Genomic DNA, 16268 nt, shown 5'->3' with positions numbered 1-16268 from the left:
AACCCTAAAATCAACTGCATGAACTTGGGGAATAGAAATAGAACATCCCACAAACATACTAGAAGGTAATCATTATTAACAAAGAAGCAAACTCAAAAAAGCCTCCTGTTGAAGATCAAAGAGAACGTTGAGGAGACATAGAATGTCAATTATGTCAAAGAATATGGAAGTGTCACATGAACCTGTCAGTTTCAGGAGTGTTTTTTGTTTTGTTTTGTTTTGTTTTGTTTTGTTTTGTTTTTTTGAGACGGAGTCTCGCTCTGTCGCCCAGGCTGGAGTGCAGTGGCCGGATCTCAGCTCACTGCAAGCTCCGCCTCCCAGGTTTACGCCATTCTCCTGCCTCAGCCTCCCGAGTAGCTGGAACTACAGGCGCCCGCCACCTCGCCCGGCTAGTTTTTTGTATTTTTTAGTAGAGATGGGGTTTCACCGTGTTAGCCAGGATGGTCTCGATCTCCTGACCTCGTGATCCACCCGTCTCGGCCTCCCAAAGTGCTGAGATTACAGGCTTGAGCCACCGCGCCCGGCCAGTTTCAGGAGTTTTAAATCCATTCGTGACTGACATATCATTGCTTTCCAGGAAGCAGTAGGGATGACAAAAAAAAAAAAAAAAAAAAAAAAAAAACATATTCCAACAGGGCTTTGGAGAGGATAAAGTGCCAAAAGTACTAACACCAAGAGTGACTTAAATTTTTAAGAATCTTCATTTTAAAGGTAAGTAGCAGTCCACATAGGAATGCGTGGTATTAAAAGATGATTTCCTCCTTTTATTCAAGGGATAGGAACATGCTATTGCGATCAGAAAGAAAAATCTAACAAAAAGAAGAGGTCAAAGGAAAGGAAATGATCAGAAAAAAAATCAAACAAAAAGAATAAGGTGATAAAGGAAAACAGATGGTAATGGTTCCTATCAAGATCTTAGAGAAAGAGAATGTTAAGGTGATTGCAGATGAGAATGTAGTTGTAAGGACAGGAAACTGAGAGTATATACCCATGATGTCTTCATAACTTTTCACAGATAAATTTCTTGTTAATGTACCAGGTTTTAGAATGAAAGTTCTGAAGACTGTGATAAAAATCTACCTTCTTAGAAGAGTAGAAGTGTTGACCAGGACCATGTAAAACAATAAGACAGTGAAGATGCAGAAAGAAAAGAAACTTGTTCTGTGATGCCAATCCACACAAAAAATGTACTTTTTTCTTAACTTGTTTTCCATATGCGAGAGAAAGAAAGTTAAATTTTAGGAACTCTTGAAGATCAGAAATTTTGAGGTAGAGAGAATCAATGAAATTCAGAATTTGATGGAGTTGGTAAAAGATTCAGATGATTAAATATTATACAAGGCTATCTAACAGTAAATTATTGTCCCAATGAGAAAAAGTGTGGATACCAATCAGAACGTGGTAAAGTAAAAGTACCAGAATTATTGACATCAAAAAAAATTAATGTGAGTGATGAAGTGGAATATTAGTGATTGTAGTCAAAGAACAAAGTTAAGATTTTAGAGATGGAGAAGCCAATGGCCACTATGGGGAAAGGGTTGGAAAAGATTAGAGATGCAGGCCATTGGTTGAGACTCCTATGGAACAGGTGAGGCTAGGCAGCTGTATGTGTTATCATCAGGGATGGGAAAATCTCAGGATAATGACAGGAGTGGGGTGGAAAGAAATCCAATCATCCTGAAGCCTCCGCAAGTTGATGACTGAGAGAGGATGACGTAGGTGTTAGGATATAACCGAGGAGCAGATGTCAAAATAGATTGGTTAAAGTTGACTCCAAGAAAATAAGAGCTATTTAACAGAAGGGTAGATAAATAGTGCATCAGTTTCCTTGAGTGGTGTTTCAGCTATTATTGTGTTGCTTATTCTCTAGGGAGACAAATTGGAGTGATGTACAACTAATCAGAAGCTAGATGTAGCTGAAGGACTTCTTAATCTAATTTATCTGACCGTGTCTTCACTGAGCAGTAAACATAAGTTGTATTAAAATTTGGTAAGAGATGATATTTGATGAGGGTTTTATAAAGAGTTCAATAAATAAATCTCCTGGATAGATAAAGTTATTTTAAACTCAAAGACAGCGAAATGGCATTGAAAACATTTATAGAACAAATAAACTTCTGTTCTACCCAATCCAAAATCAGTGAGCTATAAATGGCGCAGTTAACAAAACACACAGTTTAGTCATCATTGCAATTGCAAAAGGCATTTTTATCAAGTGTCATTAATTTACACGATTAAGTGTCAAGTGGATGATTCATAAATTTAGACTCATTTTACAAAGCAGACATATCTCCCAGTACGGGTCAAGGAGCTGAGTAGGAAGAACTGGATTAAATTCGACCTAATGTTTCAAAGAAGTTTTAGCTTTGTATCAACAATTTAGCTTGCAATTATGGTCAGTGATATATGGATCCTCTATGTATTCATCCAAACTCAAGTGACAACAAAATAATCCACCTGCATTCTTGGGGAAATGTTGGATCTTTAGGAATTTGGGACATGTCATCTAAAAACTATCATGTCATTAAAATAAAGTTGGTTTTTCCTGAAGATTAGGCCTTAGAAAGCTTGATTGAGTGAAAGGAGAGAAGAAACATGAATAAGAAAAATAATATGAGGAGATTCCTGAATGAAATGGGAGCTTTTCAAAATCTCTGTTACATCTCATCTTCTTGCAGAGGGTACACATTCTTATTAATCCAGGATGTAATAATGTAATAGATACTTGAATGTTGTATTTTGCAGCAGTCATCTGCTGAAAGACTTGGGCACTTTTCATTACTTTATTGTTCATCTCTCAATAGCATTTTCCAGATTTGGGGTGAAAGAATTGAATACATGGGTTATACACAGCCAGGACCTTATGGGGATAAAATGGAGTGGGAGTATTTTAAATATTTGAACTGATACTTTTGAATTCAAAGAAATACTTTGGGGTTGTGATATTCTTGCTAAACTGCTGCTCAGAACCTCAAAGGATACCTGCATTGAAAGTAGCTCTTCCATTGTCATTTTATGTCTTATTAACAGCATTAAAAAAAAAAAAAGATGTGCTGTGGTGCATAAGGAGTTAAAATGTTCTTTGCCTTACACCCCACCTTTATTCTCCATCATCTTCTAGTTCTATAAAGACAGATTTTGTGGTTTTACTGATGTAAATTGATCAAAACAAGCATTTGATTTCAGTCAAAGCTGTCCATTAATTTTTTGAAGAAAATCTTCTCCCTTCCCTTTCTCCGACCTTTCCTATTCCTCTCTTTCTTCCTTTCTCCTTTTTCTTCTGTCAATTTTCCCTTTTTCCTGTGTAGACACTATACAGAAATGTGGAACAATGGGGAAGGAATGCAGAAAACCTACAAACTAAGATGTGTTGAATTGAAGCTGAGTAAATTGTTTGGATGGAAAAGTTTTCTGAGGACCTGAGCTCATTCTTTATAAAAGCCGTTGTAAGTCTAGACACACACACGTTTCTGAATCTGTGGAAATGATTTGTATGCTGGCCTAATCCTGGAGTGCTCTGATTATAGAATTTGGAAGTGAGGCATTTCTAAAACAAAAAGGAATGGTGAGGTCTTTGGTGATGAAAACCTCAGCAAAAATAGAATGATTCAGAAAGCAAGAGCATCTGGTTTAACAAATAAGCAACTCAGAAAAGAGGCTTATCTCATGTCACTGCTGGGCTCTCTGAAAGCCTTTTGGAATGTTTCACCAATGCACTGGTTTCCTAGGGCTGTTATAACTGGGTGGCTTAAAACAAAACAAATGTATCCTCTCACAGTTCTCTGGGATAGCATTTGGAAACCAAGGAGTCTCAGGGCTGTACTCTCTGAAGGCTCTTGAGAAGCATTTGTCCTTCCCTCTTCTTAGCTTCTGGTAGATGCCAGAAATTCTTGCAGACATATCACCCAAATAGCTACCTCTACTGTCACATGGTATTTTCTCTGTGTTTCTTCTGTGTCTAAATTTCCTTTCTGTTTTTAAAGTTCAAATCATGGAAAAGGTCTTATTCTAATACGATATGAATTCATCTTACCTTGATGGTATCTGCAAAAGTCATATTTGCAAATAAGATCATTTACAGGTCTCAGGGTTTAGGCCTTCAACATACACAGCTGCTTTTAGGGAAAACGTAACTCAGCCCACAACACCTGACACATAATGTTCAGGATTTTGTTGAATCAGTTTTATTGTTGTTTTTATTGCCAGTTTGTTTAGGTATTAGGTTTGTTTTTGTTTGGTTGTTTTTTTGTATTTAAATTGGAAATGTGTCCTTAACCTTTCGGTTACGTGCAGATACATGGGATATCATTATAAATGAACATAAAAAGCAACTTGTCTTTCCAAAGCAACAAAGAAAAACTTTAAGAGAAAACATTTAAAATCATGAAGCATATGTCTTTGCTTTACATCACATTTAATATTGTTTTCTCCATATCAAGGCTTTTTACCATTTTTAACTTATCATTTTTCATCTTATTTTTTAATAGATGATTTCTACCTTTCAAGAAAGCACATATTTCCTTCTTTTTCCTTATTCTTTTTCTGATACTCAATTCTTATCTCCAGGCATTTTTTTTCAGGGGATTGCCTTTAGAGAAAAACAATGTATTAGTCCGTTTTCATACTGCTATAAATAAATACCCAAGACTGGGTAAATTATGGACGAAATAGGTTTAATTGACTCAGTTCCACATGGCTGGGAGGTCTAAGGAAACTTACAATCAAGGCAGAGGGTGAAGGGTAAGCAAGGACCTTCTTCAGATGGTGGCAGGAGAGAGAAGAGTGAGGGAAAGAGGAATTTGCCAAATACGTAAAACCATCAGCTCTCCTGAGAACTCACTCACCCGTGAGAACAGCATGGGAGAAACTTCCCTCATGATCCAGTCACCTTCTATCAGGTTCCTCCCTCAACACCTGGGAATTACAATTGAAGATGAGAATTGTCCCTTTGGGTAGGGACACAAAGCCTAACCATATCATACAAGATAATATACACTCACAAAGCATTTAAATCAAGAATATTTTACAAATTAACAATAAACTGCTATACATCAGAGAGAAATATAAACATCAGCATATAGACACATATGTATTAGTATACACAATTCCAAAAGTCTTGGTCTGAGCTATTTTCATCAAGTTCCTTAGCATTCTTCTGATTTATCCTACAAAGATTCTGAAGTTAGGATTGTGACTTTACACATGGTGTGAGTGATCTATGTCCATTTTTAATCAAAAAGAATAAAATATTTTGGTGGGGGCAATTCAGCTGCCCTAAAAGATACACCTTTTTATTCTTCACCATAGTTATTTAGCCATTTTCAGCTTACTCCATGTTCCCCAGATCTCCTATCTAACTAGATCCTCCATCATTCTCAGTGATCCTGTATTAGTCAGTTCTCATGCTGCTAATAAAAACATAACTGAGACTGGGTAACTTATAAATGAAAAAGGTTTAATTAACTCACAGTTCCACATGGCTCGGAGGGCCTCACGAACATGGTGGAAGGTGGATGAGGAGCAAAGTCATGTCTTATATAGAGGCAGGCAAGGAAGCATGTGCAGAGGAGCTCCCCTTTGTAAAACATTCAGATCTTGTGAGACTTATTCACTATCACAAGAACAGCATGGGAAAGGCCCACCCCCATGACTCAATTACATCCTACCAGGACCCTCCCATGACATGGGGAGATTATGGGAGCTACACTTCAATATGAGATTTGGGTGGGGACACAGCCAAACCATATCAGATCCCTTGTTCTAAATCTCAAGTAGGAAGTAGAACTTGCTATACAGGAACTTCCTTCATTTCCCACCAAGCAACCTGCAAGTGTTTTCACATGCATCTGCCTGCTCCCTCCTTTTTCTCTCTTCTCCCACATTCATATAAGCAAATTGCATCCACTTTTTTATTTTCTACATCTTAACCACTGTTATGTGCTTCAATTAAATTTCTACTTTCCTCATCAACCCCCACCTTCGCTCTCACCAAACAAATAAACAAACAATAAACCTATTTGTCCTTGAACATTCTCTTGTACAACGATGGAAATCATAACATGTTGTTGCCCAAGGTAGTGTTTAATCATATCCTCTTCATCCCATTGGTGGAAGAGGAATTCCTGCCCTAGAGTTTTGAATATGGTTGAGTACACCACACCCAATACTGGACAGATGAGGTCCATGGCAGCTTACTAGTGACATACACTCACATCTTTGGGGATGATGACACATGCTATGCAGGACCACAAATGGATTGCCCTTGGGAAATAGGTGAATAAGCAGGGGCTGTGGGAGTTAGGTTTCATAGTATTAGGAGGGTAGGGTAAACCTGGATTCCCTTAAGAAGATGTGATTGGCTTGTTTGAATAGTTCTGTGGGCTGGTAAGAAACTGAAATCTTCTACACAGATGTAAGCAGGCACTGTTCTTGGTCTCCATGATAAAGAAGGTGGTATGGCTATGATACCTTGTCCACGAGATCATATTGGTGAGACGCACTTGGGCTAGGACATTTGAGTTCATCTTGGTTTTCCCCAGATATTAAAGAACACATACACTGGGTCTTTATTTTAGACTTTATATCACAATTAGAGCATTCCTGGATGATTTTCTTTTCTATTTTTCCTTTACCACACAATTATGTTATGTACTCTGTCAACTTAAACATAGTAACAGCCTTTGTAAGTTTTCATCATCCCCCTCATCTCTCCATAATTTATCTGGCTTCTCTCTGTTCTTCCTCTAGAATTTGACTTAGCAGCCACCTGTCCTGGGACTAGGTCTCCTCTGTCAACTTCCCTGAGGTTGTGGTAAGTGCTGCTCTTGTTGCTTTCACAGCATTCTGTGTTTAACCTATCACCAAATACATCATTTCTGGAAATAATTATTTACTTCTTTTTTTTCCCCACATTAGATTCTAAGCTTTGGATGTCAGAAACTATGTTTTGTGTATGTTTTCCCTAGTGTGTGGCACACAGTAGGTGCACAGTAAATATATGTTTAATTTTTTTAAATGACATTGAACTGAATATACGTCTATCTTAATATAAACAGAGCAGCATGGTTAAAATACTTAAACCCAAGTAACCAGAACACTTCTGATTTTATTATTAGCAGTTTTCTTCCCTACCTTTTCTCATCTTGCTACTCACTAAGCTTTTTTTCCGAACAGAATCCTAGCTGGCACAATCAGTGATGTATTGGTTTCCCCAGGTTCCTAGGAAGCACTTTGGTCTTCATGGGGCAACATTAATTCTTGCTATTGGTCTGAGAACCCAATAGAGTGGTGTAATTTATATCTGCTTTCATCCCTCTGGCAGTCCCCGGCAGCACCTGCCAGGGTATGGCTGCTGTATCAGCAAACCAAATGGGAAGCAAATGAATGTACATTGTGGTCCCCGAAGAGAAACCCGTTACCACTGCAACTAAGCTTGACAGGTTAGGACTCCCATTTGACTCCAAAGAACATGAAATGCTCCACTACTTTTTGAAATCATTTGCTTATATGTGGCTGCCGTTCATACATCCCAATATGTCCTTTTCCTTCATACCCCAAGGGGAAGAGAAATATGAGCCTATTCCATTCAGAGATCACTGAATAATATTTGCTGCTATCAGATTTCATTGGCTTCAGGACTGTTATTTGTTGGAAATACGTGGTGAGTCTCAAAGCCAACAACGTTTCCCCGGGGTGCCCATTAGCCAGAAGGGGAGCACAGTTGTAAACAATCTGTTTTGTAAAATAGAGGTCTCTAGAAGAAAAGGCATCACAATTGTGTTTGTTGAATATTTCATGACCTAGAATGTACAGTTTACAGACAGGGAGGGAATTATAGAAGATAGTCACACAAAAATATAATTTCTAGGAAAGAGATATTTTCTCCTTTCTGTCAACAGTTTGATACAGGAAGCTAGAATATGAGTGAGTAGTGAAGAGAGAAAATAAAAGCCACTCATAAAACGTCAGAAGAATTAGGTTTTCAGATTCCTTGGAATGATGTTCCTTTTCACTGATTACCTATGAAATGCTTTTATATTTGTGTGCTTTGTCATAGGCTTCAGATTATTTGTTTCATTTCAGTTAGTAAACAACGCCAATGGAGAGAAATAGCAGTGGCACATTTTTTTTTTTTTTTTGTCTAGAGGTAAGAATGTGGTCTAAAAGAGGTTGTATTCGACTTACAGGCTTTATTCTGCCATCCATGGCACCTCTAGGTTCCACAAGATAGAAAAAATCTTCAAAATTGCACACCAAAGTGTGTGCGCGTATGTGTGTGTGGGTGGGTGTATACATATCAAAATCTCTAAAATTACGCACCAGAATGTGTTTATACATACATATATACTTTTATGAATTGAGAGTGCAATGGTTTAATCAGATTCTCATACCTCCTCATTGCTACTTTACTCAAATTTGTATTACAGTTATATCGAAAGAACTAAAAGGGGGAGAGACAGAGAGAGAGAGGTAACCAAATGGATAGTAATTCACATGACTGTGTTGATTGCTCCGCTTTCACTTTCAGCCAACATTCTGACTGTCCAGTAATGCCACTTAAATGCCTTAAATATTTGCTTATTTAAAATTGTAGAAAAGATATAATTGTTTATTGGTAGTATTTTATTTTCCTTTGATCTGTGACCTGTTTTTACTATGTTTCTTTGTATTTTTTTATGCATTGCCTTATTTCAGAAAAATTATAGTTTCTCTGAAGGCCTAATGCAATTGTTATAAAATAATCATAATGGTAATGATATTTACAATATTTATTAGTTTTTTTATGTTTACCATTTCCAGGCGGTATGCTGACTGTTTTACATGTGGTAGCTACATAAATCTCACAAAATATACAGCACGATGCCTAGAGGACACTGAGGCTGAGAAAGATGCAATAACTTGTTGAATATCACAGAAACAATATATCATTCAAAGATTCACATATAGCCCTCTTCATGATTGCAGAATCTCAGCTTTCAACTATACTGCTTCTCCACAGTATAATGATGCATTTCTTGCTGTAATTTAATATAACCCTACAAGGAGAACATGGAATGGGAAAAATCTGACCAGCATTGCATAATATGATAAAAATAACTCATGATTAATTTAAAAGAAGCACTGTAATTATGTATGATAGTGAGCAAGTTATCTAATAGTTATTTTCAAAGTCTGGTCATCATCAAAAAGTTTTACCAAAACAAAAATAAAATATTAGAAAACAAACTTCAGCTGCCAGGAATTGTTAGCTGATGTAAAAGTAATTTGCAAATATTTTATCTCTATCTATTCCTTCACTGGGACTTAAAAATAAAATTATTCATCCACATTTTTCTGACAACTAGGAATGTTCTTGCTACATAGTTCTGGCCAATAAGACATAAGGATTTTGTTTAATTTTTTTGGAGACTTTTAAAAATAAAGATCTGTATATAGATGGCTTTATTCTCTTCTCTAATATCTTAAGTGATGCATATCACTTCAACCATATTGAAAGCATTAAAAGAACAAGCCTAGAGTACCATTGATGGCCTGACTGACTTTTGAACCACTGAACCAATGGCAGCAGCTATGCAAAAACTGTCAACTATGTGAGAAAATAATTCTCTATATGTTTAAGCCACTGTTAGAAGTGGTTTATGGTTCTCATGGCTTATATCATTCCTAAATGATAAATACGCTCACCGTATGGAAAACATTTAGATAGATATGGAATCTCAGGGAAGAAACAAAACATATTTTTTACACATGACATGGCTTTGCATGTAAAATTTTTTGAAGTATCTATTCACAAGGTATTAGAATTAATTCATGGACTTAGCAATATAACTGGGTACAAGGTCAATATATGGAAATCAATTACATTTATTTACAGTAGCAACAAATATTAAAAGTTATTATATATCAACAACAACATTTTAGACATCAAATATGCAGAAAGGAATCCATCAAAAATATGTATGTTTTCTAAACTAAAACATAACATTATTTAGATAAACTAAAAAAGACAAAATAAAACATAGATCACGTTCATGGTTTCGCAACCATGGTTCACAATAGTGAACCATAAATCACTATTGTAAAGATGTTAGTTTCCCCCAATTTAACTCATAAATTAAATAAAAATCACATCAGGTTTTCTTTTGGCAGAAATTGCACAGCATATTCTACAATTTATATCCAAAAGGCCAGGAATAGCTATATCAATTTTGAAATAAAAAAATAATAAAACTGAAGGTTTAATACTACTAGATTTATTGTAAAGTTACAATAATTAAGACTATATAAAATATATGCATGTTGAAATGCAAAGAAAGATAGAAGGAGCCTGTGGTACTGAAAACATTGAGGATTCTCTGAACCAGCTTTGGCTACCCCACCATTTAACGTGAGAAAAATATTTCTTTCCTCTTTAAGCTGTTCTTCTACCAAATGTATCAGTAAATAAAAACATATTAAATTTAAACAAATAGATGTTTGAGCTTTCAGTGTTGTCACATTAGCTACTTTGTAGAAAGAGAGCAAGGTTCCCTCTTTCTCTTCTGGTTCTATTACATTATACAGAAATGAGGTAGTTAAGAGGATAGTCTCTGGCATTGCCACATTAACATTTTAAATTTATCTGAATCCTTTTTCACCCTGACTGGTCCATTTAGGAGTAGCTACTGTGCAGGGTAAAACTTTTATTACTGTGTAAACTCTATGATACTGGAACTTATTTGTGTACATTCCAGTCTTTCCTATGACATTGTGATTTTGTTCAGGGAGAGGGATCTGTCATGTTTACCATTATATTACAGTTCATGGATTAACATTGCTTTAAAATGCGTTAAATTTAATAGAACACAGTGAGAATACACCTCAGCTTCAAAATGATAGAAATCAGTTCCAACAAAATACATGCAACTTCATGAACATTCATTGATTTGAATTAATTTAAAGTAAAATTATTCCACTAAAGGAGGAAGGACCAAGATAGTGATGTTTATGGATTTTATAATTCTTAAGATTTTAATAATATATTTCATGTAATTTTTATTAGACTTTATTTTTCAAACCAGTTTTAGTTTCCCTGCAAAATTGAGCAGAAAGTACGGAAAGTTTTCATAAACTCTCTTCCCCTATCTGTTTACGGCTTCCCCCACTGTTTAAACACCAGTGTGGGATGTCAGTCACAATAGATGAACCTGCATTGACACATCTTTATCACCAAAGTCCAGAGTTTACACTAGGTATCATTCTTCGTGTTCTACATTCTATGGGTTTTGATAAGTGTATAATTGACATGTATCTACCACTGTAGTATCTGACAGAAGAGTTTCACTGTCTTAAAATTTTTCTGTGCTCTGCCTGTTCATCCCTCCTCTTCTCCTAACCCCTAACAACCACTGATCTTTTTCACTGTCACTATGGTGTTTCCCTTTTCATAATGACAAATAGTTGGAATCATACAGCATGTAGCTTTTTCAGATTTCCTTCTTTCATTTAGTAACGTGTATTTAAGTGTCTTCCATATGGGTCTTTTCAAATTTATTTCATTTTAGCAATAACTAATATTGTATTGTCTGGCTATATCATGGTTTATTCATTCATTTACCTACTGAAGAACATCTTTATCACTTTAAGGTTTCAGTAATGGCCGGGCGCGGTGGCTCAAGCCTGTAATCCCAGCACTTGGGGAGGCCGAGACGGGCGGATCACGACGTCAGGAGTTCGAGACCATCTTGGCTAACACGGTGAAACCCCGTCTCTACTAAAAAATACAAAAAAAAAAAAAAAAAAAAAAAACTAGCCGGGCGAGGTGGTGGGCGCCTGTAGTCCCAGCTACTCGGGAGGCTGAGGCAGGAGAATGGCGTAAAAACCCGGGAGGCGGAGCTTGCAGTGAGCTGAGATCCGGCCACTGCACTCCAGCCTGGGTGACACAGCAAGACTCCGTCTCAAAAAAAAAAAAAAAAAAAAAAAAAAAAGGTTTCAGTAATTATGAAAAAGCTGCTATGAACATTCCTGGGTAGGTTTTTGTATGCACATAAGATTTCAGCTCATTTGGGTAAATATCAAAGAGCACACTTTCTGTATATTGTGGTGATATTGTTTGGCTGTGTCCCCACCCAAATCTCATCTTGAATTGTAGCTTCCATAACCTCCATGTGTTGTGGGAGGAACGCAGTGAGAGATAATTGAATCATAGTGGTGGTTTCCCCGATACTGTTCTTGTGGTAGTGAATATGTCTCATGAGATCTGATGGTTTTATAAGGGGTTTATCCTTTCACTTGGCTTTCATTTGCCTGCCACCATGTAAGATGTGCCTTTTGCCTTCTGCCATGATTGTGAGGCCTCCCAGCCACATGAACTGTGAGTCCATTAAACCTCCCTTTCTTTAAAAATTACCCAGTCTCGGTATGTCTTCATCAGCATGTGAAAATGGACTAATACATATGGTGAGATCATGCTTAGTTTTACAAGAATCTGCTAAACTGTCTCTCAAAGTGTTTGTACTATTTTATAATTCTCACCATCAATGAATGAGAATTCTTGGTGCTCCACATCCTTGCCAGCATTTAGTGTTATTAGTGCTTTGGATTTTGGCCATTTCAGTAGGTATGTAGTCTCCCATTTTTATTTTAATTTGCAATTTCCTAAAGAAAAACAGTGTCAAATATCTTTGTACATTTGTATTGCTTATTTGCAATCTATATATCTCTTTGGTGAAGTGTCTGTAGAGGTTTTTTAAAACCATTTTTAAGATTGGATTGTTCAGTTTTTTTATTTTTTTAATTGAGTTTTAAGAGTGTGTATAGGTTACATAACATTTTATTTTCTCTGTATTAACATTTAATCTTCTTATAACTGTTTAAAAATGATATTTTCTTTTCTGATTGTAAAAGCAATACACACTCATTTTAGAAATATTAGATAACATAGAAGAATATGACAAAAACATTAAAATGTAATATAGTACTAACAGAAATAATCTTTTCACACACACACACACACACACACACACACACACACACACACACATATTTTAAAATGCAGGCTATGTATTGCCTGCAAAGACAAAACCACATTTCTTGCCTTTATTCTTTCCTTTCTACTCTTCTATCTTCTTGATATAAAAGTGTCCAACTTCTTTTGATTCCTGAGGCAAAGATATCATGTAACCTGGAAGAATTTGCCTCTGAAAAAAGCTAGGTGGGATGTCTTTAAGGCAAGTGGGTACCTTAAATGTTCTGGGGGCAAGAGGTTAAGATCAGTGTTTTGCCTTAAAAATACTGTTTCCCCTAATGACTCACATTTGCTTTAAATATTTTATTTTGCTTTGTATTAATAACAGACACAGATGTTAGCTTTAAAAACAAATAAACATCAATACCTCTACATGCCCAGCACCTTTTAAAATATTTCTCCTATTCGTCTCATAGACAGTTATGATTCTGAAGTCAGGGTATATCATTCCCAAGGAGAAGTGTGTAAGTTTATTACAGATCTCTGTATTAATATATAATAAACATTTTGTTTGGGACCTATTAAAACTGATTTTAAGGAACTTCAAGTTTAAGAATAATTTTGCAACTTTTTTCATGCAACATTATGTTTTTGAGATTTATTGATATTGAAACAAGTATTATAGAGAAGGCATTGTATTTTCCCATGACAGCCATCAAAAATGTATTCCCTATGGGCATTCATCATACATCTATTTTCACATATCTGAATTGTGCAGCATTTTGATGTTTCAGAGGATTTTTTTTCTTACCAGTATATTGTTGGTATATTTTTCAACCAAGTGCCCAGAATTACCTTAAACTGTAGCTTTGGTTTCTATATTACCTTTCCTTAAAGTTATCATGACACCATGTAGCTTTAGCTCAAGCTTCACTTTATGATTCTGTTTTACTTTGACCTGTATGGAGTATTTGATGAGTATGTTTAGGAAAACAAATAATATTCTCAATTTAAGTACTACATACTATGATCTAATTTTATTACTGATCATTTATTGATATTACGTATATCTCATATTTTCCAAGAGATTTCAATGTATGTAAGCAGATCAAATTTATCAGCATCTCTTGGACACAGCAGATACATTTAACTGCTCATTCAAGATTAAATAATCTAAAACATGAAATGTAATACATTCAGCTAAATGGTATTTTCAAAGTGTATCAAAACAACTAAGAAAGAAATTTGTATTAGTGGAGTAAAGTAGATCAGGGTAGAATTAACCAGAGAGTAATTTGAGTTAATATATCTGGATACCAGTGAAACTCCCCCATGTCTTTTCCAAATTATACACTGTCGACAGATTACACCAGAGGCAATGAAGAATCATGGAGTGTTGTTTTCTGAGCTGTAACAATTAAGGTCGAGATTCCCTAGCCTTGCATTTATGAGCCTTCACGATGTAAATGGGATTTGCCTTTTTAAATGCTACCTTATTTGCGTTTATATATACTAGACCCTAGCCAAATTGACTTGTTTGTAATTTCAGCAAATATTCCTTTCCCCACATGTGTGCTTTAGCTCTTGATTTTCCATCTGCCTGGAAGTTTTTTCTCCCACCATATTCTCTTGTCTATTCCCTTCCCTTATGCAAGTTTCGGCCTGAATACTAAGTCCTCCTTCATGATTATTTACCTCCTCCTCCTCTTCCCTCTTTTAGAATAATGAATTTAATCTCTTATTAATACAGCACTTGATTCCTGCTGGCTACCATGCTGGGTTCGAAGTATATAAAAAAGAAAACATGTGGGAGAATGTAGCAGAATAGAGAGTTTTTTTTTTTTTAATGAATCAATAATAATATAAGGTGATTAAGTACAATGACTCAGGTAAACATAGCTTCCACAAGAACATAAAGAAGTAGGACTAATGCTGTCCAGGAGCACCTAGGAGACACTTTTCTATCTGCCAATATTGTAATAATTATTAAACAGGAAAAATATACAAAATCTGCTTGAGTGGAGTTGATTTTTCCATAGTTCCTTGTCTTGCTCTTTCATCCCACACGTCCAAGTGGTGAGCCTAGCACAAAACCTGACATACATAAAGCTATACATAAAGGTGTGGTGAATTAATAACTTTAAAAAATGAATGACTTGCTAAAGTATCTAAGCATAGTGGTAAGATGTTTTAAGAATGCTTTCTCCGTGGAGTACAGATCTAAGTAGAGAAGTCAGAATCAATCTTGACCGCTGTTCTCTTGAAGTCGAGCCTTTGTAATGGAGTCGCATGTATCCACGGGCCATCTCTCTAACTAAACAGCAATATCTCATCATTAGGATGGCCGACTGGTGCATCTTTGTGTCCTTGAGAGCATATAGGGCAGCCCACAGTGCACATATGTTATTCAATAAAGAAAGCTTTGAGAAAGTTTTGGTTGAAATCAGCAATATGGCATGAAGTATTGGTAAGGTCTTCCCCATGGGCTGTGATATATTTGCAAATCTTAATTTTTAGAAATCCAGCAGATTCCTAGTTATGTTTTCTGTTCATGATAGATGAAACTCCAATAGCAATTTGTATTGGTGAATTGTCACCTTCATGGCCACTAAAATTTGTGGAGTATTTACTAGAACCCAGGCACTTGGATAAGCATTTTATATTTTTCACCTATTTTAATCCTCACAACCACTTTTATAAGTTAGGAACTGCCATTATTTCTATTTACAAATGATGAAATTGCAGCACAGGAAAGTTGTAGAAACTGCCCATTGTTTCATAACTAGAGGATAGGCAGGTTGGATATTAGAGCCCAAGACTCTTTGCACGTATGCTTTACTTCTAAACTGCATTAAAGTCCTGAACAGCATAATTAACATATAAATAAAACATAGTATTAGAATTTTTTTGTTAAAACATACCACGTAGCAATAAATATATTACTTCATTAGTATTCTAAGATTTCCATAACAAAGTATCACAACTCAGAAGCTTATATAATGATGTATTTTCTCACAGTTCTGAAGCATAGAAGTCCAACCCCAAGGTACTGGCAGGAGAGCTGACTCCTTTCCTTGAGTCCTGAGGGAAGGATCTGTTCCAGGCCTCTCTCCTTGCCTAGAAATAGCTGTCTTCTGCCCATGTTTATCTTTCTTTCATATGTATCTCTCTGTGTCTTAATATCCCCTTTTTATAAGGACACTAGTTAGATTAAATTAAGTCCTATTCTAAGAACTTCCCTTTGACTTGTTTGCCCCTGTAAAGGTCAAATAAGATCATATTTTGAGGTACTGGAAATTAGAATTTCAACTTATAAATTTTG

At 35.8% G+C, this 16268-nt stretch overlaps 1 long non-coding RNA gene across 1 annotated transcript; it reads left to right on the top strand.

Moving 5' to 3' along the window:
• Positions 1-547: 547 nt before the first annotated feature.
• Positions 548-9114, top strand: LOC144329674 (uncharacterized). Its single transcript, XR_013395289.1, has 3 exons — positions 548-936; positions 1871-1964; positions 8800-9114. It is a non-coding gene; the product is annotated as an uncharacterized LOC144329674 (long non-coding RNA).
• Positions 9115-16268: the final 7154 nt, after the last annotated feature.

The sequence above is a fragment of the Macaca mulatta genome, chromosome 7 (genome assembly GCF_049350105.2).
Source record: "Macaca mulatta isolate MMU2019108-1 chromosome 7, T2T-MMU8v2.0, whole genome shotgun sequence".
In the NCBI taxonomy this organism is placed as follows: domain Eukaryota; kingdom Metazoa; phylum Chordata; class Mammalia; order Primates; family Cercopithecidae; genus Macaca; species Macaca mulatta.
The sequence above is the reverse complement of the archived record's forward strand: the minus strand, read 5'-3'. Positions and strand labels throughout refer to the sequence as shown.